The sequence below is a fragment of the Sphaerodactylus townsendi genome, linkage group LG07, assembly GCF_021028975.2.
Source record: "Sphaerodactylus townsendi isolate TG3544 linkage group LG07, MPM_Stown_v2.3, whole genome shotgun sequence".
NCBI classification, from domain to species: Eukaryota; Metazoa; Chordata; class Lepidosauria; order Squamata; family Sphaerodactylidae; genus Sphaerodactylus; species Sphaerodactylus townsendi.
Window position 1 is genome coordinate 83,943,520 of NC_059431.1, and position 23,175 is coordinate 83,966,694.

At 40.7% G+C, this 23,175-nt stretch overlaps 1 pseudogene; it reads right to left on the reverse strand.

Annotated features, from left to right (window-relative positions):
• Window positions 1–6,968: 6,968 nt before the first annotated feature.
• LOC125437013 overlaps window positions 6,969–23,175 on the reverse strand; it is a 38,003-nt pseudogene continuing 21,796 nt past the window's right edge.

Consider the following 23,175-nt stretch of genomic DNA (forward strand, 5'->3'; position numbering starts at 1 on the left):
AATTACAGCTATTTTGAGCTGACAGCATCAAATCAAATAGTGTCTATAAATTGATTAAGCACTTTAATTAAAATCCAAGACTGTAACCCAGTTTCTAAATCTATTTTTTCTAGGAGTGAAATAAATGAGAGACATATATTGGAGGTAAATAAGTTAATTTGTTTTATGAAATAGTTATGAAAATTGAAAGACAATAACAAGATCTTCACAAAATATTTCTTAAGGTGCACAAAATCCCATTGAGTTATGAAGGGATAATTCAGCTTATTCCACAATAACTTCATAGCTACAAGCTTATTAGCACCAGTGATGCACAAAAGTTGTACTAACTACAATCCACAATCCTGCTGTCTTACTCTATAAAACTATCAATTAAGTTGTAATGAACCAAGAATTGGCAGCTGAGATGGATGTCCTTCCTATCTGAAATCTGTGTTACATCTTCGTAGTTCCTATTAATTTTCCCTCAGCAATTATTTATTTTGAACTTGTAAAAGCTTTCCTTTCTCCGATTAAGAACCCAAGGTGATGTAACGGTATCTAAAATGAAGAACCACTAGAATAATATTTAAAGTAATCTGTCCTTTATCCATTTTAAAATTAACAATCAATATCTAATTCACACAAAATTTCTAGCCCAAAGTTTTTTGCAATAATTCTCTTTTACGTGGTTTTCTAAAAAGTAAACAAGTGGGTCCTTTCCTCACAAATACATATTGACCATTCTACAATGTGGGGTACACTACTGATAAAGCACAGGATCTAGCAGTGGACTTCATAAACAAGGAGACAACACTGAACTGGGTGGACTAATTATTGAACTTAGTGTATGTGTATATGAAGCACTGTAAACCCTAAAAATATGCTTCACAAGTACAATAGTTATTACTAAGCAAAAGAAGCAAGTTTTAATTGTTGAAGAAAATTCTTCCTTGAGAAGTCTGAATTCAACTGAATGTTTCCAGTCAGTTTGCTCTAGTATAGTCTGCGTACTAAACAGGATGGAGGAAGAGAGAGATGACAGGGAGGATAGTGAGGCCTTTAAGGCCAGGAGTATGACCAGAATGTTCTAAAGGGAAGGGGAGATACATGTAGGATATACTGTTTCTGAAATGTCAAAGAGGAAGAAAAGAAGTCAAAATTGACTGCTACAGTGACTGTTTGGGAAACAGGGGCCATGACATCAACTTCAACAATGACAGAAATGGAGAAAAGAACAAGGGTTTAGGTGGATAGAGAAAATCCAACTTTACTTTGTATACTTTGAATATTTACAAGAAATGTGAAAGAGATAGAGTTAAGGGATTAGCCAGAAGATGAAATATCAACGCTCACTAGAGATTCCTCCCCCCAACTGTATAAATTTAAAATAATCTGAATCAGACATAATACTTTACTTTACTTTTACTTGCTTGTAAATCTATCATGAGTAATTGCTAAAAGCAGGGGGTTCAAGAACTAAACAACATGGCACAGTACCCAAAAAGAAGTGGGACAGGGATAAATGAAGTGTGGAAAAATGTTGGCTAACACTGTCCAGTGAACTCCATCCCACTCAGACTCATTGTGAGTGTCATTGTATCCCCTGCATATCAGTTAGTAAAACTCTTGGCTACCTGCTTACAAACTCTAGTGGATATTATGCCTGGTGGCAATTGTCAGGAAATGAATAGACAACTGAGGCAAAATGTGTCAAGGTGATGCTCTCAAGGAATGAAATGAAAGCTTGTACATTTGTCAAGTGCTTCAAATGTAAATGTTATTCCTGATCTGAAAAGTCCTTGTGTTATTTTTAGTATAATCACAGGAATAAAAATCAACTTTTCATTGCAAAAACTGATGTACCTTATAGAGCGACATGTAAAAAATAAAGATAGAATAGTTTTAAAGTGTTTTTCCATAAAGATATAAATACATGAAGCTCTTAAGAAAGAAATATTATAGTTTGTGGGAACTTATAACATTTTGTTTTGCTTTTCGATTAAACTGAAGTTTTAAACCATCTGTAGCATTTCTGGAAACTGCCATCTTCATCTTCATATTTCATCAGTGTTTGATTTCTACAAAAAACTAGATATTCTGAGATACAAAATGTCAGTAGTAGGCATGCTGTGAACATCACAGTGAACATGTTTGCCAAGGGAACATACTCATGAGCGGAGTCTTCTATCATTTCATCTCCCTTTCATGGTTCACCACCCATTGTAGTAGTGCAATAGCTGTGCTGATGCAGTTTCTTTTTCTTTTTTGCCTTACAACCAGTTTTACACTTGCTCAGTAGATGAAATCAATTTCTTCCCAAGGTCGTTGTTTTGTCAGATAATTGAATGATGCTGAGAGGTGGAGATCTACAACTTCCATAGATGTTTAACAGTGATCATGCATAAACTGCTACTGATCCCCTCTAACCAACAGCCATTAAGGTTGATCTGTGCCCAGAAGACTTAAATGAACACAAAATTGTAAGATTTATTTTTTTTAAATACTCAGTGTTAATTTATATAGAACTAATCTTCATACTTCATGTAAACAATTGACATTGAACTGTGGTGAGGTAGTGGTGAAAGACTGGGTGGCTTAATATACACCTTATTGTCAGTGGTGTATTTGCCTGGGGACAGAGGCGTAGCTGGATCATACTGCGCCCAGTCCACACTCTGTGTTTTCCAGGCGCTTCTCTTAGACACTTGTTTTCCAGCTCAGCCTGAGTGCAGGCTGAGAAGGCCGGCTGAAAATGGCCTGGTGGGAACTACACTTCCCAGAAGACCAGGCCATTTTCAGCCTCAAGTGAGCAGGCCACTTTTTCCAGCCTGCACTTTCAGGCTGAACTAAGGTAAGTGTGGGAGGGCAGGAGGTGGGGGAGCCATGGGTGGCAAGGGAGGGTGCCATGGGGGTGGGGGTGATTTTCTGACACCCCAGGCATGCGCCTGGTTCAATGGGCATCTCCTGCCCCCTGGTAGCTCTGCCTCTGCCTGGAGACATGGGTTACCCATGTCCCTGGGTGCAACTAATCTGGTATCACAGGGGGTGCAAAATCGTCCCCCACATGACCTTCCAACAAAGCAGCTGTGGCATGAGAGGAACTTTCACCCCGGCTGCTGGACAGGCAAGAGGGGCTGCCCTTTGCTCTTTTTCCCATCCAGCAGCCAGGGTGCAAGAGAAACTTGCACTGCAGCTGCTGGGCAGGCAAGAAAGGCTGCCCTCAGCTCCTCTTGCACCCGGCTGCTGGACAGGCAAGAGGGGCTGCCCTTTGCTCTTTTTCCCATCCAGCAGCCAGGGTGCAAGAGAAACTTGCACTGCAGCTGCTGGGCAGGCAAGAAAGGCTGCCCTCAGCTCCTCTTGCACCCCGGCTGCTGGACAGGCAAGAGGGGCTGCCCTCAGTTCCTCTTCCCAGCCAAGCAGCCAGGGTGCAAGAGAAACTCACACCCTGGGTTCTGGGTAGGCAAGAGGGGCTGCCCTCGTCTCCTCTCACTTCCTGGCTGCTGGGCCAGGAAGAAAGGCTTCCCTTGGCTCCTCTTCCCAGCCCAGGAATCGGTGCATGAGAGAAACTCGCACCATGGCTGCTGAGCAGGGAACAGGGACTGGAGCCCGACTTGCGAGTAAGCAGGGCTCTGCGTGGGGTGGAGATCACCCAAAAGTGTTTTTGCCTCCAGGTGCCATTTGTCCCCCATACGCCTCTGTTTATTGTAATCCAAATCCACTATATTGTAATCCACCAGACAATGTAATCCAAAGTAACCCAACAAACCCAGTCCACCAAACAATTGGGTTCTTTACTGTAATTGATTAGCAGTACACGAGCCAACTCACCAGGTATTCGAATCAGAAGTCCTGATAAATATTGTTTATATAGTTAGTCACTATAGAAAACAAATTTGTTTTCTCCAGAATTCTGTCATCACAAAGGGATTTAGTCAGTCTTCATTTCTGGATATGTGAGAGTGTAGGCATGAAAGTTTATAGCCAGATTATTTATAGCCAGTTATTTCTTGGTGTCACAAGCAGTCTAGACTCATTGAACAGTGTAAGAGTTAGATGGACACTACATTTAATTCAAGGGCTTTAATATCAAGAAGGTTTTCCTGACACATGCTTTCCCCTCCCAACTCGAGTATGCATTCCCTGAAGGGTCAGTCACTCAAATCTGGATAACAGCTCATCCTTGAGAAAACACACCTATTCTTGCCTCACAAAGAATTTGCAAATAACCATAACCTGATTCTACCAACTAAATCACCTCAACCCTTGTCTCACACACATTAATTTAATCTCCAACTTCCTGTCGCTATTAAAAAGTCATCAACCTGGTGTTGGTTCTCTCTTCCTTTGATTTCTTCCAGATCTGTTAATATCACCCTTCCCTCAATGCTTTCTTCTATTCCCTCTATTTTGAATTCCAACCTTATATAAACTTAAATCAGTACAGCTACATTAAATTGGAGAAGTTTCATACACATACACATTTTTTAAATTATAACTTTTTAAAGTTATAATTTAAGTGACCTGCCCTTCTTACAGCTATAGTAATGAAAATAACAGTGATTTCAGAAATATACCAAAGGAATCTTAATTGGGCCAATGGGCAGAATTTGGAGCATGTCTGCAGCAGTCAAAGATTTTTCCCCCTGTTCTCAGTACAGTCTATCCATTATTTCAGTGGAAACAGTCTGAATCAAAGGTGCATTTTTTCCCCTGTTCTCAGTACAGTCTATCCATTATTTCAGTGGAAACAGTCTGAATCAAAGGTGCATTTTTTCCCCTGTTCTCAGTACAGTCTATCCATTATTTCAGTGGAAACAGTCTGAATCAAAGGTGCATTTTGAAACTGTTAGGTGAGGGCTAACAGTGCTGGCAGAACAGCATTTCTTCTGGCTCTAGTTTCCAGTCCAGTTTCCTGCTGTTTGTAGCATTTTGGGGCAGGCTTCACATTTCTTATTTTCAAATGTCTTATTGAACTCAACCTATTAAATTGTCTAGGATAACATATATAACTTTCATGGGAAATTGTTTTAGATCTAGCTTGCACATTTTGTAATACTCAAAGCTCAGTACAACACACACAACTTTGTATTACAATCATCTACCAATTTACTGGCAATGCTTTTTGATGTGTCATCTTACTTTTTTGGGCTGCAAGAGTAAAAGTGTATCAGTGCCTCAGTGGACACTATTTATGACCATAACACTCCCTGCATAAAGCACACTGAGTCACAAGTTGGGTAGACCTGATGTTTTTGCCATCAAGTCACCACTGACCCATGGTAGCAAGAGATGTTCAGAGGCGATTTGCTATTGCTTGCTTCTTTATGGTGACTCTGGTATTCTTTGATAGGTTTCCATCTAAATACTAACCAAGGCTGACTCTGCTTACCTTCTGAGATCTGACAAGGTCAGGCTAACCTGGACTGTTTCAACAACAAATCTTTAGCTGAAATTGTATTAAAACAATGCTGGTAATGTTATAAATAATATTGTGGTGTGTTTTTCCCCGAATACAACTGCATCATATAATTAGAACAATTCTAAAAGAATTATTTCTTCTGTTACCAGAGTATAAAATACTTAAGTACAAACCCAACAAGGAATATATATCATAAAACACTCCAAGAAAGATAATCACATTTTGTTTCTCAAACAGAGACAATCTTTCTCATTTATTGCAGGCATTTTGCAAGAATTATAAAAATGATGGATTACTCAAGAAATGATATATGGGCAATGTCTTTCGTAGTCATTTTCTTTATGTTTATGTGGCATATAAGCTTCCTTTTCCAGAGCATTACTATTATACCAAAACTGTGGAAAAAAATCCAACTAACTCCCCCCCCCAAAAAAAACATGGCTCCAGGGTCCAGAATCATATCAGAGAATTCTACACTAGCATTGCATCTTAGGTACTGTGGGCAGAGGCGTAGCATTAACAGGGCAGGGTTGGGTATGACACCCCAGGTGGAATCTCAGCAGAGGCGTGGTCAGGCCACTAAGGTCATTCCGGGGGCATTCTGGGGTGTCACAGGAGTGAATGATGCTGCAGTAGGGGCGCAGCACGTGCGCCTCAGGTGAAGTTTCCCCTCACTCTACCTTTGACTGTAGGCAGCACTGCTTGTGGTGGCAGTGCAGATGAATGGGAAAGGTATGGGAATGTGTGTTGAACTCCAGGGCCACTTGAAGTGCACCTAAATTAAGAGCTCTCTCAAAACTGTTCTATCCACACCTATTAGGCAGGTATAGTTGCCAGAGACAACTAGTGCTGCCAGAAAACACCAATGACAAAACATAATAAAAAACTGCATATAGGTTAGGCTAGGAGGAGCTGAGGGTAAAAATAGGGGTTTAGTTCAGCTACACATGCTTAAGTTTACTTTATTAAAGGTGAGGACTTAGGTGAAATAAAACGCTTCCCAGAAAAGGTAAGTATTAAGGAGGAATCAGAAGTAAGTGAGAAAAAAGCACAATGTCAGTGTTATTGAAGGAAACTTCAGAAATAAGCAGCAGCAAAAAAAATTGGGGAAGAAATGGTTTTGGGCGAATACTTCAACATAGTTGAAAGCATGGTCTCAAGAAAGAAACAGTGAAATAGAGTAGTGTTCTATTTTTGTACGCTCAGCAATAGTACCAGGATGGATAAGAAATTATGGTGAAGAAAAAGCTAAAAATATATTTCTCGCTTCTTACTATAAAATATGCAATTTTCTGAATAGTCTCTAGTCTTAAAATAAGTTAGTTGATATATTTTAATTGATCTTTTGATCAAACAGTACATTGTATTGTCGAAGGCTTTCATGGCTGGAATCACTGGGTTGCTGTGTGGTTTCCGGGCTGTATGGCCGTGTTCTAGGAGAGAATTCTGCTAGAACACGGCCATACGGCCCAGAAACCACACAGCACCCCAACAATACATTACTTATCTGAGAATATGATTTTTTATTTTTGTTTGTTTTTGTTTTTAAGGAGTCCTTAGTTGAGTCTTAGCAAAGAATTGTCTCTATGCTGGATGCAGTTGCAGGGATGGTTGACTGAGCAGCAGCTGCTGATTGTGTCAATGGGATTCCCAGCTTCATTATTAGATGCTGTAGAGGACCTGACTGTTGGTGCCTCTCCTTGCTGTTGGGCTTGAACCATCTATCCGCAGATGTGATGCTGCTTCTTCCAGTCCTTATTTTGGCAAAATGTACCACAGTACTGTGCTGTGTTGCAAGAACTACAAGTTTCACTAGCTTTATAGCTACAGTTCCAGCACTGAAATCTTCTTGCTGGTTGATCACAGTGAAAACATCGTCATGCACTCCACTTCAGCACTCTCTGTAGTGACCATGTCATGGACATTCATGTTGTGCATCTGACATTGCCTTTTGAAACTCACTCATCACTTGACTTTTTGCTTCAATGATCAATTCCTCAGCTTTCTTCCAGACTTTTTCTGGCACACATCCAGAAGTAAGCTTGTGAAGTGATTCCCAATTTGAATCTAAAGTGATTGGTGCTGGATTCACCAGCCTCAAATGATTACTACCACAGCCCTTTTTAAATCTTCTGCATAGCTGGACCACCATACCCCATAATTAAGTTCCTCCCAACCAGCTTCCAGACATCCCCATAGCACTATGAGAAGTCATCTTTATTTCCACGTTGTCCAAGATGCAATTTAACAGATGGTCAAAGTGTTTCCACTCCTTTGCCTATTCTGTGTTAGCCTATGGTCAGTCATTTTTTCTTGAAGCATGCTATGCAAACGTATAGGTCTGTTTTTGTCCCTGAGGGCCCTTTAATTGCCATGTCTTTATGGACACCTATGACCATATTTTCCAAACTGAAATGCTTTGGTGGAGGCAGTGGGAGTAAACAGTGACTGACCACTGGACTGGTAAGACAAGCCATTACTTGGATTGCACCTCTGGCCTAGGCTAATAGTGCAAGGCTACTTGCTTGAATATTCTGAATGCAAAGACTGTCGAAGCCATTTTCTTTGGTTCCATCCAGAAGAAGAGGAGGAGGAGGAGGAGGAGGAGGAGGAGGAGGAGGAGGAGGAGGAGGAGGAAGGGTGGTGGTGGTGGTCGTGGTGGTGGTGGTGGTAGTGGTAAAGAAGAAGAAGAAGAAGAAGAAGAAGAAGAAGAAGAAGAAGAAGAAGAAGAAGAAGAAGAAGAAGAAGAAGAAGAAGAAGAAGAAGAAGAAGAAGAAGAGGAGGAGGAGGAGGAGGAGGAGGAGGAGGAGGAGGAGGAGGAAGGGTGGTGGTAGTGGTGGTGGTAAAGAAGAAGAAGAAGAAGAAGAAGAAGAAGAAGAAGAAGAAGAGGAGGAGGAGGAGGAGGAGGAGGAGGAGGAGGAGGAAGGGTGGTGGTAGTGGTGGTGGTAAAGAAGAAGAAGAAGAAGAAGAAGAAGAAGAAGAAGAAGAAGAAGAAGGAGGAGGAGGAGGAGGAGGAAGAAGAAGAAGAAGAAGAAGAAGAAGAAGAAGAAGAAGAAGAAGAAGAAGAAGAAGAAGAAGAAGAAGAAGAAGAAGAAGAAGAAGAAGAAGAAGAGTTGGATTTATCCTTCATTTTTCTCTACTGCAGGTGTCTCAAAATGGCTTATAAACCCTTCCCTTCCCCTCTCCACAGCAGACACTTTGTGAGATAGGTCAAAGAGAATTTTGAGAGAAACTGTGTCTAGCTCAAGGTCATCCAGCAGTCTTCATATGTAGGAGAAGGGAAACAAATCCAGTTCTCCAGATAAGAGTCCACTGCTCATGTGGAAGAATATGGAATGAAACCCCTAGAATTACAAATCATCTTCAGACCAGAAAGATCAGTTCCCCTGGAAAAAAAATGGTTGCTTTGAAGGGTGGATTCTATGGCATTCTACCCCACTGAGGTCCCTGTCCTCTCCAGGTCCTACCCCAAAATCTCCAAGAGTTTCCCAATCTAAATCTAGCAATTCTATCCCCTTATCTCCTGCCAGTGACCGGGGGGACCCGGCAAACCTGCCAAAACCTGTTCTTGTGTGCTATTGCCACTGTCAAGAAACCAAATCACAGAGCCTGGGAAACTTAGTGGAGGTCATTTTAAATTTCTAGCAAGGGCTAATCTGAACTTCTCCTGCACCCTCAAGCAAGTGCTATGAGAAGCAAGACCTAAAATGGTTATATTACCAATAATATATTGCACAAAGCAGCTTTCCTGAGCCCAATAATATATGGCACAAATAGTAACAATGAAGTACAATAATTTTCCAGTGCAGATGTAAAACAGAGGTAGGGAAACTGCATGCTTCAACTGTCACTGCAATTAATAAATCAGTGGAACATAGGTGCTCAACCTGACAATCTGGACATATATGCAGACAGTAGATGCCAGTCCCTAACTAGATATGAACCCATTTCATGATACTCCTCCAGTTCCTGCTGAATTTGATGGATGTGTCTAATGTGCAGGAGGGAAATAAATCTCCATCTGGGGCTTCTAATCTCATAAAACTAGAACTGAATCAAAGCCATTATTTAAATTTTGCCATGAAATGAAGTTCCACATTTAGCTAATGAAGACCACTGAGGATTGAATGTACTAATTCTTTGTTTATTTTGATACTCTTCAATATGAGATGTTATTTTTAATATTTGTGCTAAAACCCCAGATTTTTGGGACATATAATTGAATGGCACGATTCAAAGATTTTGTTCTAGATGCATTTCTGGTGATGTGAAAAAGCTGACAATATATATTCATACAGTTGATGTATAACTTTGTTTCACTCCTTGTGTCTGAACTTAGAAAAGGAAAAAATAAAAAGACAAGGTATTTGGGATGAAAGAGGATGAACTTTATATCATCAACTCAAAACATGTTCTCTTAATGCATAATTTTATGGACATCTGAGTGCAGACCTCCCTGTCAAATCTGTCTATATTGTGCATATTGGTTTAAACAATGTGTCAGGATATCTGTCAGTTTAGAAGGCCTCATAGAAACAGGAGCTATTAAGAATGAACTCAGATCTTCTGTTCAATGCCATAATCACCCTCACTGCCAACCACACAAAAATAGTAAATAAAAGATGAGTTGATTTATGAATCAGTTTCCTTTTCTCCTTCTCAGACTTCCTATCTCCATGCTCAACCTTTACATGATGAACAGACATCAGTAGAAAGTTTGACATATATAGTAGAAAGTTACCTGGAGACATTTTCTATAATACTGCCCAATATCTCCTCTTGACTGTGTTATTCATCCACTTGTGTTTTGAATTCTGGGATGAATACCTGCAGAAAGGTAAGGGGAAGGTCATAAATTGTGAATAGGAATCTGTTACTGTTAATCTTGAGAAAGAGACTTCCCAAACTTATCTTCCCTCCAAGAGCTACATGGGGAAACTTCACCATCATTGCCTCTGTGACATCAATAGCCATTACATTAACCCCTCTACTCACCTCAGTTTGGTCTTCTTGGTTAGCAACTAAAAGGCATAGACTATCAGTGCATTAGTGACCTCAGGGGAATATATCTCATATAAGGAGCTTCAGTGCTTTAATGGACCATAATTGCCTTTGTGACATCAAGAACCACATACCAGTTCCCAACCTGAGACTGATTTTGCACTCAAAAGATAAAACTGTAGATGCTTAAAGGCCCAAAACAATGGTGAGCAACAAGCAGCACTTGTCAACCCACATAACTATAACCTCTCTTTACAGCATTCTTTCTTTACATGTTTCCACTACTTCAAAAGTATTTCACAAGTTATATGACATCACATATTTCTTTACCCAGGAAAAGTCCTCAGGCTTCCTGCATTTGGGTTTACTGTTCTGCATGGGGTAGATGTAGGCTACTTTAGCTGCCAACAAACTTTGATAATGATCATTTAATATACTTATTTATATTCTATAAAATATTTCAAGGATGTGTGTCAGCAGTGTCACTTTCCCAGAAAAACGTATATCCAATTAGCATTGTAAACGTTAAGCTCTTCCAAAAATTATCGAAAATATAGATAATTTATTCAGAGATGAGGCTGTTAATCTTGCTCTTAAGACATCAGAATTAATTAATGCCAAGATTTATCAGAAGAGAATGTGCAGTGCAACTTTATAACTTAGAAAGGTCCAGGATACATGCCAGAATGGGGAAAGGAGACAGGAGGGAAATGGACAAAGAACAAAAGGAAAATTGCAAAACTACTTTTTCTGGTAGAGGATCCAAACAAAATGAGTCATAAGTGCAAGCCAAACATCTGCATGGATGGTTTATTAAAATCACCCTTGGGTACTATCAAACGGTTAATGTACCATGCCAAATTTCTCTTAAGTTATATTCTTTCACACAGAAACTTGAATTGTGCTTGGTCATTTGCTCTCCAGATTTAGAATGTCTGATATTAAACAACCATGGAAATACCATGGGATTTCAAAGAATGGAGGCATCTTTCAAAGTAGATTACTAGCTTCTTCCCTTTCCCCCCCCCCACAGCAAACACATTGTGAGTTAAATGGGGGTGAGAGAGTTCTGACAGGAGTATGACTAGCCCAAGGTCACCCAGCAGACTTCATGTGGAGGAGTGAGGAATCAAACCCAGTTCTTCAGATAACAGTCTACTGCTCTTTACAACTACACTTTGGCCCTTTCCGCATGGGCCAAATACAGCGCCCTGGGGATGGCAAAAATGGCGTCCCCAGGGAACTGTTCGCATGGGGGCACAGCTGCTTTGCAGCCACGCCGCCCTCACACCTCCCCAGCAGCGCGAAGCTGCCGTTTTCTCACCTCGCTCCCCGAGCGAGGTTTTGGGAAAACGGCGGCTTCCAGCCACTGCTGTGTGAATGGCAGTGGCTGGAAGGCGCCATCCCTCCCCCCTTTGCCCGATCAACCTACCTTCTCTGCGACCGTCCAGCGTGTCGCCGAGGCCTGGGGACACGCCCCCCCTGCCCTGCGACTCTGGAGTGGTCACGCAGGGCAGGGGGTGTGTGTCCCCTGGCCTCAGCAACGTGCCGGACGGTCACAGAGAAGGTAGGTCGATCGGACAACGACGCTCTGCGGCGCCGTCTTTCCGTTCGTTACCGGGACGGTTCTGGGGGAGGTCGGCGTCATGTACGCTGACCCAACCCCCAGTGTGGCCGTGCGGAAATGGCCTTTGTTGCCTCTCCACCAAACTGATCTGGTCACATCTTTAGGCAATGGATGGGATGGGGAGTTTAAAAGAATATAAGAATAGACGTTCACCTTCAGGCAGTGCTGAAGTTCTCCTGAAGTAATGAAGATCTAGCCTGAAGCATTTCCTGAGATCATAGGCTAGCTCTCACAACTAGTTTTGCCTTCCACACATCTACAATATTAGAAATTTTTGTTTCCATTGTCCATCTACTTACATTTAGCCCTGTTCAGTCATTCAAAGCACAACTAAGAGAGAACATGACCAATAATCCCTTCCTTTATAATCATGTGACATGCTAATGTTTCTGGTTTCTGCACTTTCAAGTACTTGCAAGGACCCCATGCATGTGCAAGTGCATACATACTTGTGTGGTAAATAGGGGGTAGCTCACAGCAGGGGAAGGTAATTTTCCTTTGCAATGGACTTGTGTTCCCTCAAGGATGGCTAAAGTTCTCTAGCTCATCCTTGATGCTTCTAATACAGACAGCTGCCACCAGCATGGCCCTATTTTTTTTCCCAGAAGGGAACTCGCATGTTTATGGATAAGCAAGAGGGAGTGGCTGTCTTATGACTGAGAACACCCCTCCCCTCAAGTATGTAACAAAAATGCCACTCTCCTTTTTATATCTGCATGGTCAAGATTGTGGATGGCTTGACAAAGTTAAAGGTCTACTCTCCATACCGATGTTAACATTTTTTTAAAGATAACCAAAGTCGGAAGGTTTTATTCAGACAGACATTTGATTTGGAAACTTTGTAACATATTTACCCCTCAGGCAGAACCAATATAGAGGTTACCAAAATATGAGAGAAACAACTGAGACCAACAAGATTTCGGGGATTTAAACTACTAAAAGTCAATACTCACTTCAACATACAATATTTGAGAAGTTGTAATTCATGCAGGCTGAAATGAATTCAATAGAAAAATAATTTGGTAGGCCTAGAATATCCTCATTCATCATCCCAGAAAGCTCAGGGTTACTATTGACCCTTGATATGGCAAAGCAGGATTAACACAATTTCAAAATTCAGTATAGATCAGTAAAGTTCGAGATGGTTGGATAACAACTCAGCAGGAATGGTTTCTTTCAATACAGATATGCAAAAATCTAAGAAGGAACCCATGGGGAAATCCTTTCATGCTGTGGAAGAAATGTCTGATATCCGGCCTATCAGGTGAACTTTGAAGTTTTACCATGAAGGACCTGAACTGTGAAAGCCATCCTTAATCCATATGGTATTCTGCTATATAATTAGTTCTGCCTTTCCAAAGATACATTTTTGTATCATAATAAACATGTATTGTGTGGTGTAATATCCATACGTCTTTAACATATAATTTGTGTACTGAGAATTTTATATGTATTTGTAGTAAATGTTTATTTCATGTGGACAAAAGCCATTACAAAGTTGATCCAAATTAAACATAGATAAAACATGGAAGAATAAAAAAAATTCATTAGGATAAGATACAATAATTCTAGATGAAATTTGGTCCATTATCCTCCCAATCTGATTAAACTGAAAACATTATCATGCAAGTCTGTGCATGTGGGGTTTATCCCTGAAAGACAGGTAAACTACTTCTGTTTTTTGCTATCTACACATTAAAGTTAAGGTCATAATTATATTCAGAAGGTCACTGGTACCTCTCATGATATATTCATGTCATTTGAATGTAACACCAATATTTCCTTTTATCTTCCAGCTATACAAACACACATTGTGTTAGCCCTGTAGTTTCTGCCCAGGCAAAAACTGCTTTGAATCACTCAAAGCTTAATGTTATTACATGGTCTGAAGCAACCAAGAGAGAAACTTATTCCCTGCTGGCTGAAGAAAAAGGCCTATATTGAGATTGCATCAGTGTTTGCTCTTTGCTGGACATTGGGCTGCAACACCCAAGGCCAGCAAATGATTATGTTTCTCCTGAAATCCAAGGAGCTTCACCATGAAATTGTCCTTGAGGATAACAGATACACAAGAGAATGTACAGCATGTTGCTTCTCCACTTCAGTAATACACTGACAGTCTAGAACAAGAAATAACACAGCAAGAAAACCATTTAAAGTGAGGGTAGATTCATAACCACCATGTCTAACTCTGTTACAATAGTCTGAGTCACCTTTTTAGGAAGAGTAAAAAGACTCATCAGCGCTAACAGAAGTTTTATTCGATATTTATTCTGACTTTTAAAAATAAACTAGCGGGCCCGGCAACGCGTTGCTGTGGCAATTGTCCTTCTCATCAAGTCCGCAACCCACACCTATGTCCATGCAGGTCAAATAGAATCCCTCTTTCCCCTTTCAATGCACATCGTTATATGGTGCTGTCTTGCTTTTTTAATACAAGTGTTACGGCCTTAACAGGGGTAGGGGTTTTATTAAAGGGATTCTCCACCAGCTGCTAAAAATATAACAGCACACATAGGATTTTAAAAGTAGCAGAGGGGAATGAGCTCTCACGTTGGCAGCGAGAGGGGCCAGGAGGAGATCTTTTAGACTGTATGATACTAGGAAGGAATTCTGGCAATGGGTATTCCACAGAGAAGCAAGAGTCCAAATTGAATTTAAATGTTTATATAAATTTGTTTAAAATTACACACACACAGTAAGACACAAGGGCACATACATTCAAGTTCCTGAGATATAGAAAGGTGTTAAAGATAGATTGGATGATAGAAATGGAGGGGGGGTTTTCAGGGTAATACATTACCTAAATTCAGCTGAAGAAGATCTTGTAGAAGGCAAGGATTCAAATGACCAGCAGCTGAATCCAGGCGAAGGACGATATCGTGTCTCAAACTGACCAGACCAAGGAAGGTACAGACTAGTAAGAGCACATGTGTTGGGGTGAACTGACCTTTTATACTCTTTTGCCCAGGAAGAGGCGGGAACAAGTGAGTTTTAAGTTTCCTTTTTCTAAATTCTCTGGAATTTCCCATGCTGGGCTTGCTGGGTGAGCTAATTAGCGACTCTTCTATTGTTCTACACCTTGGGACAATGGGAGTCAATTGGTCCTAGATTATATCAGGAAGCACAGAATGGCTTTATGCAAAGTAACTCTTACAGTCTCTGCCTTCAGTATTCAGATTTAGCTGAGACATTTAGATCAGGATAAGGTGAGTGGTTTAGGAGTCATAACAATGGGAAGAGGAGATGCAGAGAAGCAACCATCTGTTGATGACTTGGTTTCCAGAAGAGATAGGGAAATGACAGTACCTGATAGCAAGTTGGCTTTCCATATTCTTTGTCTTTAACAGTATTTTTGCAAGGTGTGGTAATCAAGCATTCTCGTGACTCAAATGAGACCTCCAGGTTATGCTGGAGTAACTCATCCATTGATTAGATTTTGTAAAGCAGACCTGTGACTTTGGACATGCTGCTACCTACACCCATAGGAGTGCTTTTGGCAACTGGCTTTTGCCAATATGATTTTAAAGCAGAAATATATATAAATAATATTCTGGGGGTCCTTTGGGTCGTTACACAAGGTAACCCTTCCCATTCCACAATGGAACTGTCCAGAGTGCGAATCCCGCTGTCCATGAGGCTGGTTGACACACACAATACTGGCTTGGGTAAGGCTGAACTGGGGCAAGCAGGCTATCCAAGTCAGGCAGCAGAGGCAGGGTGGTGAGGTGCTCAGATCGAGGTCCCTGGGTTCTTAAAGGGCCATGTGCAAAAGAAGCAGAGCCGGTAGTGTTGGTTCGCCTCTACCTCGTGGATTTTCTTAGAAGAAAAAGGCAAACTCCAGCTCGTTTTTAGTAAAAGAGAGCTGTGGAGAATATGGGTGAGGAAGTGGGTAAGTGGTGGTTGGATGTGAGGGCGGGCAGAGTGAGGTGTGTGAAGATGAGCTGGATGTGTATTGTGTGGTAGCAGTGTGTGAGGCACAGAGAGTGAAAGTTACTTGCGTGTGAAGGGGGAACCCCACCTGATGTCTCACAAGGCAAAGTGTATATGTGTTTCACTTCCACTCGTATTACTTACCAGTATTACCTATTTACTGTTTTCACTGCTCATCTCTGCGAACATTCTAAGCCATCATACCAAGCCCTCAGGCCACAGACAGACAGGCCGCACAAGCATTCTAAGGGTGATAGTTAAACACAGCCAGCTTCATGGCCTGGTGCACCAGGAAAAATATGTTTTACCTGGCTCAGGTATGGACTTTTGGTGATTTGAAGGTCCGAGTACCTGCCCACAACAGGGAGGGACCTCGTGTGAAAATTTGGGGACAATCCGTCCAGCAGCTTCTAAGGGAGACCATCAGGGACAAACACACTGTTAGATTTTTATATATATAGATATGGCAACCCTTAGTGCATTTTCAAGGCAACAGAAATTCAGAAGTGGTTTGACATTGCCTGATTTCAAATATCAACCACAGTATTTCTTAGAGGCAGAGGCAGAGCTTGCATGGGGACATCTGGGGACAAATGCTCCAGGTGGCTACCATTCAGTCACGTGGTAGGATGGAAAATCACCCCCCATACCCCTCTTCCCTCCCCCTGGTGGCCCTCCTTGGCTTGAGGAACTTAGCACAGCTTGGCCCAGCTGGGCAATAGGCAGCAAGTGAGTGAGTAAAGAGGTAAGGCTTGACTCGCTCTCTGCCAGGCAGTGGTGTATTTACCTGGGAACCAGGGGTACCCTCTGTCCCCAGGCGCCACAAATCTGGACACATGGGGGTGCCAAATCATCCTCCCATATGACCAGGAAGATAGCAAGGCACTGCCTTGACAGTGACATTCTAAGTGGTGTTACACTCTTCTAAGCCAGCTGACTTAATCAGACTTTACTAGGGTTGCATGATTGATTGTTTTATCTGTGTTATTTTTCTTTATTGTGTGTGTGTGTGTGTGTGTGTGTGTGTGTGTGTGTGTGAGAGAGAGAGAGAGAGAGAGAGAGAGAGAGAGAGAGAGAGAGAGAGATTGACAGGTATGCAAAAAAAACCCCAAGCACTAGTATCCTTATTATGCTTGCCTTTTTCAGTACAGTTTTGATTAGGGAAATGATGCAATGATGGAGTTAACCACCTCTTCACCAGCTCTTTGGCTGAGCTTCCCATCCAATCCATGCCCCCAGGTCCTTTTCGCAGGAAAAGGCAGAGGATCTGATTCTGAATCCCAATATCACATGCAGTTTAGCCTTCTATTTCCAAAGGTATGACATGAAATAATGACTTCATAATTCATCAATATTTCTATCCCCTATACTGAATCTTGGTTTGGGAAATGGAATAGGGACATATCCATAACTCGTTTCATTTTCTGATCTCAAGGATTTTATGTGCCTGTAAGCCTGCATTTCAAGTTAATCAGGTACCTGTATCATTTCAACAGACATCCATTTCCACCCATATCCTGCTTCTGCTTATTAATAAAGCCCACACACTTCAGCAGCTTTAGAAACATGAGTCAAGAATATTGATTTTGTTTGGCAGGCAGAGGTCACTAGAAAATGGTATTCTATTCCTTAATTGAGGAGAACTGTGTATATCACTGGGCTGCAGAATGTGGACATTTTCAATGTTAACCCATAGATGGGTATTTGAGTTTTTTTTAAACAAACCTCTGCAGAATATACTGCCCCGATTGCCTACATAAGACAGTGCATAAGTAGAAACCTTGTTTTTCCATAAAAAGCAAAGAGGTTATTGATGAGACTACTGTAGTAATAGCTAGATTCTGGGCTCAGCTTCTATTTCATTTTGGCTTCTAGCATATCACTAATATTTCTCTTACAAAGTATGTCAAGTCACTGCAGCTAAAATGCATCATCCTTTGGCTTTCTCCAGCATTGCTGTATCATGAGAATGGCCAGTGTGGCAATAACCTCCTGAGAACTGGAATCACATATACACCTGAAGCCACTATATAGAATCAAACAATTGGTCTATCAAGGTCCATACTGAGTCTACTATTACTGGGAGCAGCTCTCCAGAGTTTCAGGTTGAAGTTTTTCACATCAACCAATCCTTCTTTAACTGGAGTCAGATTGAACCAGATACTGAACCTGGAAGAAAGAGAATGGAGTGAAGTGAAGCAAGTCAAAACTTTTGCCCTACTAACTGGTATTTAAGCAACTGCACCTTCATTTGGTCTTTCACCCATGACAGAACTACCTACTAAACTTTCTTAAAGTAGTTCACCTTCCAAACTAAAAACATCACATAATGACTCGAAACAAAGACTCTTTTTCCAAAAAGTTTGCATTGGCCAATTACACACAAGTTGTTTGCTGCATGGCGGAGGTGAATGTTCACTGTGGCAAAATCTCTTGTACAAATGTTATATCCTTTAGCCCCACTTTCACTCTCCATGCTCTCTGCAGTAAGCAAATCACTTATAGAATGATTTTAATTTTGCTTTGCTGCCAGAGTGGGACAGATTTGTCAGTGTGCAGTTTTTTCTGGGACCTCTTCCCTCTGCCCGCAGCCAGTCCATCTAGTGTTACTCCCTACTCCCTCACACTTCTAGTAGTGTGCACTAGTAGCGGAGCTGCAAGGGGAAAGAGAGTATGCATGCCTGGGGGGGCAGAAAATTGCCCTGACCCCTCCCCATTCCCCCTGTGGCACCCCACACCCCCCCATGCCTCCCCCCACTTACCTTAGTTTAGGCTGAAAAAGCTCAATCTGAAAAGCAGCCTGAAAAGAACCCTGGTGGGAACTACACTATACAAGGTCTCCTGAACTGAGCCTGAACTGAACAGGCCTGAACTTTTTCAGCACTGAACTTTTTCAACCTAAACTAAGTGGGGGCGCAGGGGGGCTATTGGGGGGCAGAAAACATAGAGTCCACCCCGGGCACAGTTTGGCCCAGCTATGCCTCATTAAATAATGATATTGATACTAATACTTTCAAAAATAAAAATAATAAGACTAGTCAATCAGTCCAAACATCTGATTTTCCCTTGCATTTGATCAACAAATTGGGATGTTTCCAGGTTTGAACTTTTATACAGAGGCAATCATTGATCCCAGACCACACTGGGAAAAATCTGTTGGTCTTGATGCTTGGGTTTACAGAACATTGGGAGACAGATGATCATGAACTCCCCACTCACTTCCCTCTATAAAAGACAATCAGTGTTCAAGCAAAGTGTACAGATGTCATATTCAATACTTTTTTAATAGTTCACCTTCTTTATGTCACTATAGTGATCTATTGATAGATTTATAGATCTATTGATAGATTGATGTAAGTCTATTGATAAGATTAAAGATGAAAATTCAAGATAATATTAAAAATCAAAGTATGCATATGTTAGAGAGAACCCACGAAGTAGCACCCTTCCCCTCAGACACAAGTTTATGGGAAATGACTACTCCTCTGCAAACAAGGTAATGGGTAATACTGAAAATGCCCTGAAACAAAGACTCCCCCAGCCTATTCTCTTTGATGTCATGGGAACCTTGCCATGCATAATCAGTATCTCCTCCCTCTTATCTGCCCTTTGGAGTCCATGGGTTGTTTATCTTCTGTTTCATGATTTGGCAACTCAAGTATACAACGATATATCATCTTACCTGTTGGATCTTTCTAGGGTTGCTGTATTTCCACTCATTTGAATACCAGTTGCTAAATGGATGCCAAGAGACTTACAAATGATTCAGTTTCCTACACTTTGGAAATTAACAGTGCAATCATAAACAGTTACATTTTTAAAAAATCTACTGAAGTCACTGTTTCTTAAGAAAATGTAAATTGCTATAAGTTCTGCTAGACTATTTGGAATGACAGTCAAGCATGCATATCTTTTAATGAAATACTTTCAGCAAGTACAATACCTCTTGTGGAATTTAAATCCCAAAGAAGGTGTCATAAAATACCCTGGCTGACATTCTGGAAAATGATGGCTTGGCCTTCAGCTTGGCAGTCAAATTTTTGAATAGAAGGGAGAGTGGAAATAAACATTAAAGTTCGTGCCTGTTTCTTTAGAAAAGGTTTTCTACGCTTCCTTATTTGCCATTGAGTGCAGGGAAATTTATTTGGCAGAAATGTCAACTAAGTAGCATTTTAAAATGTACCAGCTAGGATATATTAGTTGTTCTTTAGACTGCAGCAGAACTCAATATTTAGTAAATAATACTTTAAGAATTATTTCAAATTTTTCAGCTCTATTATTTCAACTCAAAATTGCCATTTGATTTGAAAATCAAATTTATAATTCTTTGCTTCCATTCCATCTTCCATTCCCTTACACAAAACTTTTTAAAACCATGCTTTATTGATATTTATTGATTTGTGTATCAATAAATGCATGCACACGCATACACACCATATTACACATATGGACATCAATTAAAAAAGAACACAAAAGGAACAAAAAAAGGAACACAATAGAAAACATTTGCTTAACTTTGGACAGCAGTCCTAGAGGTCTGTTGGCACACAGAACTCTTTTTCACATCTCTTTTACACACTTAACTTCTTGCCAAGAATCCTGCCAGTAAGAAATACCCAAAGCCTTCCAGCATCCAGACCCCAGCAGGGAGCTTCCTCTTGACCTCATTCTGTTGTTTGGAAGAGACCTGGATCCAGCAAGAGCATGATATGGGCATTCAGCAAAGAAGCATTTTCTTGGCCAGCTTTGCAGACTTCTCTGGGGCTTCCCTGGTTTCTAGCATCTTTCAGACCATATGTACAATATGTACTTTCTCTGCTCCAGGCTGAACCCATTATTTTATTGTACGAAGGGACAAGCAGCCAGCAGCAGATTTGAATTTAATGCTTTATTGCTTACACTAGAGGGTTTATAATAGTGCAGAATGGGCATAGGAATTCATAGGGAATTAATTCTTTGCCCAAATAAAACTATCCATGTCCTTGGTACATTAGGTAGGGTACTGAAGACTTTCATAGCCCAGTAGCATTTAGGTCTGAATGAACCAAGATTCAGTATTTTAAAAACACCACAAAAGGGCAATAGAAGTAAAACACATGATTAAATAGTACACCAGAATTTCAAATAAGACTTACATAGTAATTTAAAGCAGGTTTTTGTATCTAAAAAAATCTGTGTGAGAGTGTTATTTCAACTTAAAAACTCAGGCAATTCTTAAAAGAGGGTGGTTTTTGTCTTTCAATTTTTAATTGGTGACATAATTCCTAATTTGAAGTTACCTTAGAAATATCAAATCAGGGCTGCTGTGAAGCATATCTCAAGACTGACACCACCACTTTAAAAGCCACTGTGGTATAGTGGTTAAGACCAGGTGCACTCTAACCAGGTTTGATTCCCCGCTTTGCCACTTGAGCTGTGGAGGCTCATCTGGTTAACCAGATTAGCTTGTGCACACCTACACTTGCCAGTTGGGTGACCTTGAGCTAGTCACAGTTCTTCGGAGCTCTCTCAGTCCCACCCACCTCACAGAGTGTTTGTGGGGGAGAGGAGAGAAAGGAGATTGTAAGCCCCTTTGAGTCTCCTTACAAGAGAAAAAGGGGGGATATAAATCCAAACTACTACTACTACTACTACTCTTCCTTCTTCTTCACTGATGTAATGAAATATGGCTGTTTTTTTTTAAATTAACTATTAATGTATATAAATGAATGGGTTAAAATTTGAGAGAAGTGTCTAGGGTTCTTTTCCATGGCCCTCTTCATTAGCACTAAAGTCTGTCAGGTGTTGAAATACTACTGAAATACTACTGAAATACTGCAGAAATCTTTCCTTTGCTGACATAGTGTGAGCATATTCTCACTTGTTAATTATACCGAGAGCTTTAAGAAATATATAAGAATTACAGGGTAGGAAAGAATCTCAACTTTCCCAAAAACACACTATAATTCATTTTTCTGCACACAGATGCCTAGATCTACCTTTAGAAAGGATAAAATATTCACAGACCAAAGTCTTGGTAATCATTAACTTGAGAATTTTTACAAATGAGGATATTGTGCTTCCGAATGTACCAGTATTTTGCTAGGAACTCTGTAAAACCTTCCTCAGTCCATGTGCATGTGGGGGTACAACTTAAATAACATGAGCAGCTGAAAAATCAAATGAGATTGTAGGAAGTATTTTAAAAGTGCAGCTAGATGCAAGGGTCCTGCACATTTGAAAGTGTGAGAAGAACTCTTCAGGTGTTTTCATTTTGCAAAATGCAAGGTGTGCTTCCTAAATCCATCTCCAGTATCAAGGGACACAGGAGCCCTGACTTTCTTGCATCTACTTTGTCCAGATAAATGCAAAAGGACAGGAATATTTGCAGCCCAATCCTGGTTGATGGTGGTGGCATGGAGCATTGCCAGCATATTTGCCCCCTCTGCTGGCATAGGGGGCACCTTAGCTCTTCAGTGATAAAACTAGGAAGTGGCCAGCACCTCAGATGAATGTTGGCATCTGATTGGGCACTGGCACAGAAGGGCAGGCCGGAGCATTCCTGGGGAAGGAGTGGACGTTAGTCACCTTCTGCCTGAACTTTAGGGGAGATTGCAGAGAAACTAAATGAATCATTTGTCACTGTTTCCACTGTGGAAAATATGAGGAACATGCTAATGCTGGAGTCACTTTTTTCAGGAAGGGTGACTGAAGAACTGGGTCAAATTGCAGAAGCAAAAGATGAAGTTGTACGTCTACTAGACAAATTGAACATTCATACACATTAATTAATACATATGAATTTGTATTAAGTAGTAAAATTACTAAGTATGACATGTGTTCAATGGTACTTAGAGAAATCATATGTGAAATTGTTGATCTACCAACCAGTAACAGGACACTAGATCAGATTCAACAGGGTTCTTCTTATGTTCTCATTTCAGTTCCTTTAACAATATGGCAGCAATTTCAAAGCTGAACAAAATGATGCAACCACAATTATTTTACTAGGTGAATAAACAGCTAAAGTTTTGAAACAAGGTTAAACAGCTGAAACAAATATTTTGTCAATCCTGTTCTAAAGAGTTGGAATTTGGCAATGGCATGAAAATAAAATATTCAAGACCAAATGCTTCCATTGACTCAAAATAACACTATCACAGGCCTAGCACAACAGCATCCCAAACATATTATGTATCAGACAAAAAAAATACAACAGATTGTCAATTGGTCC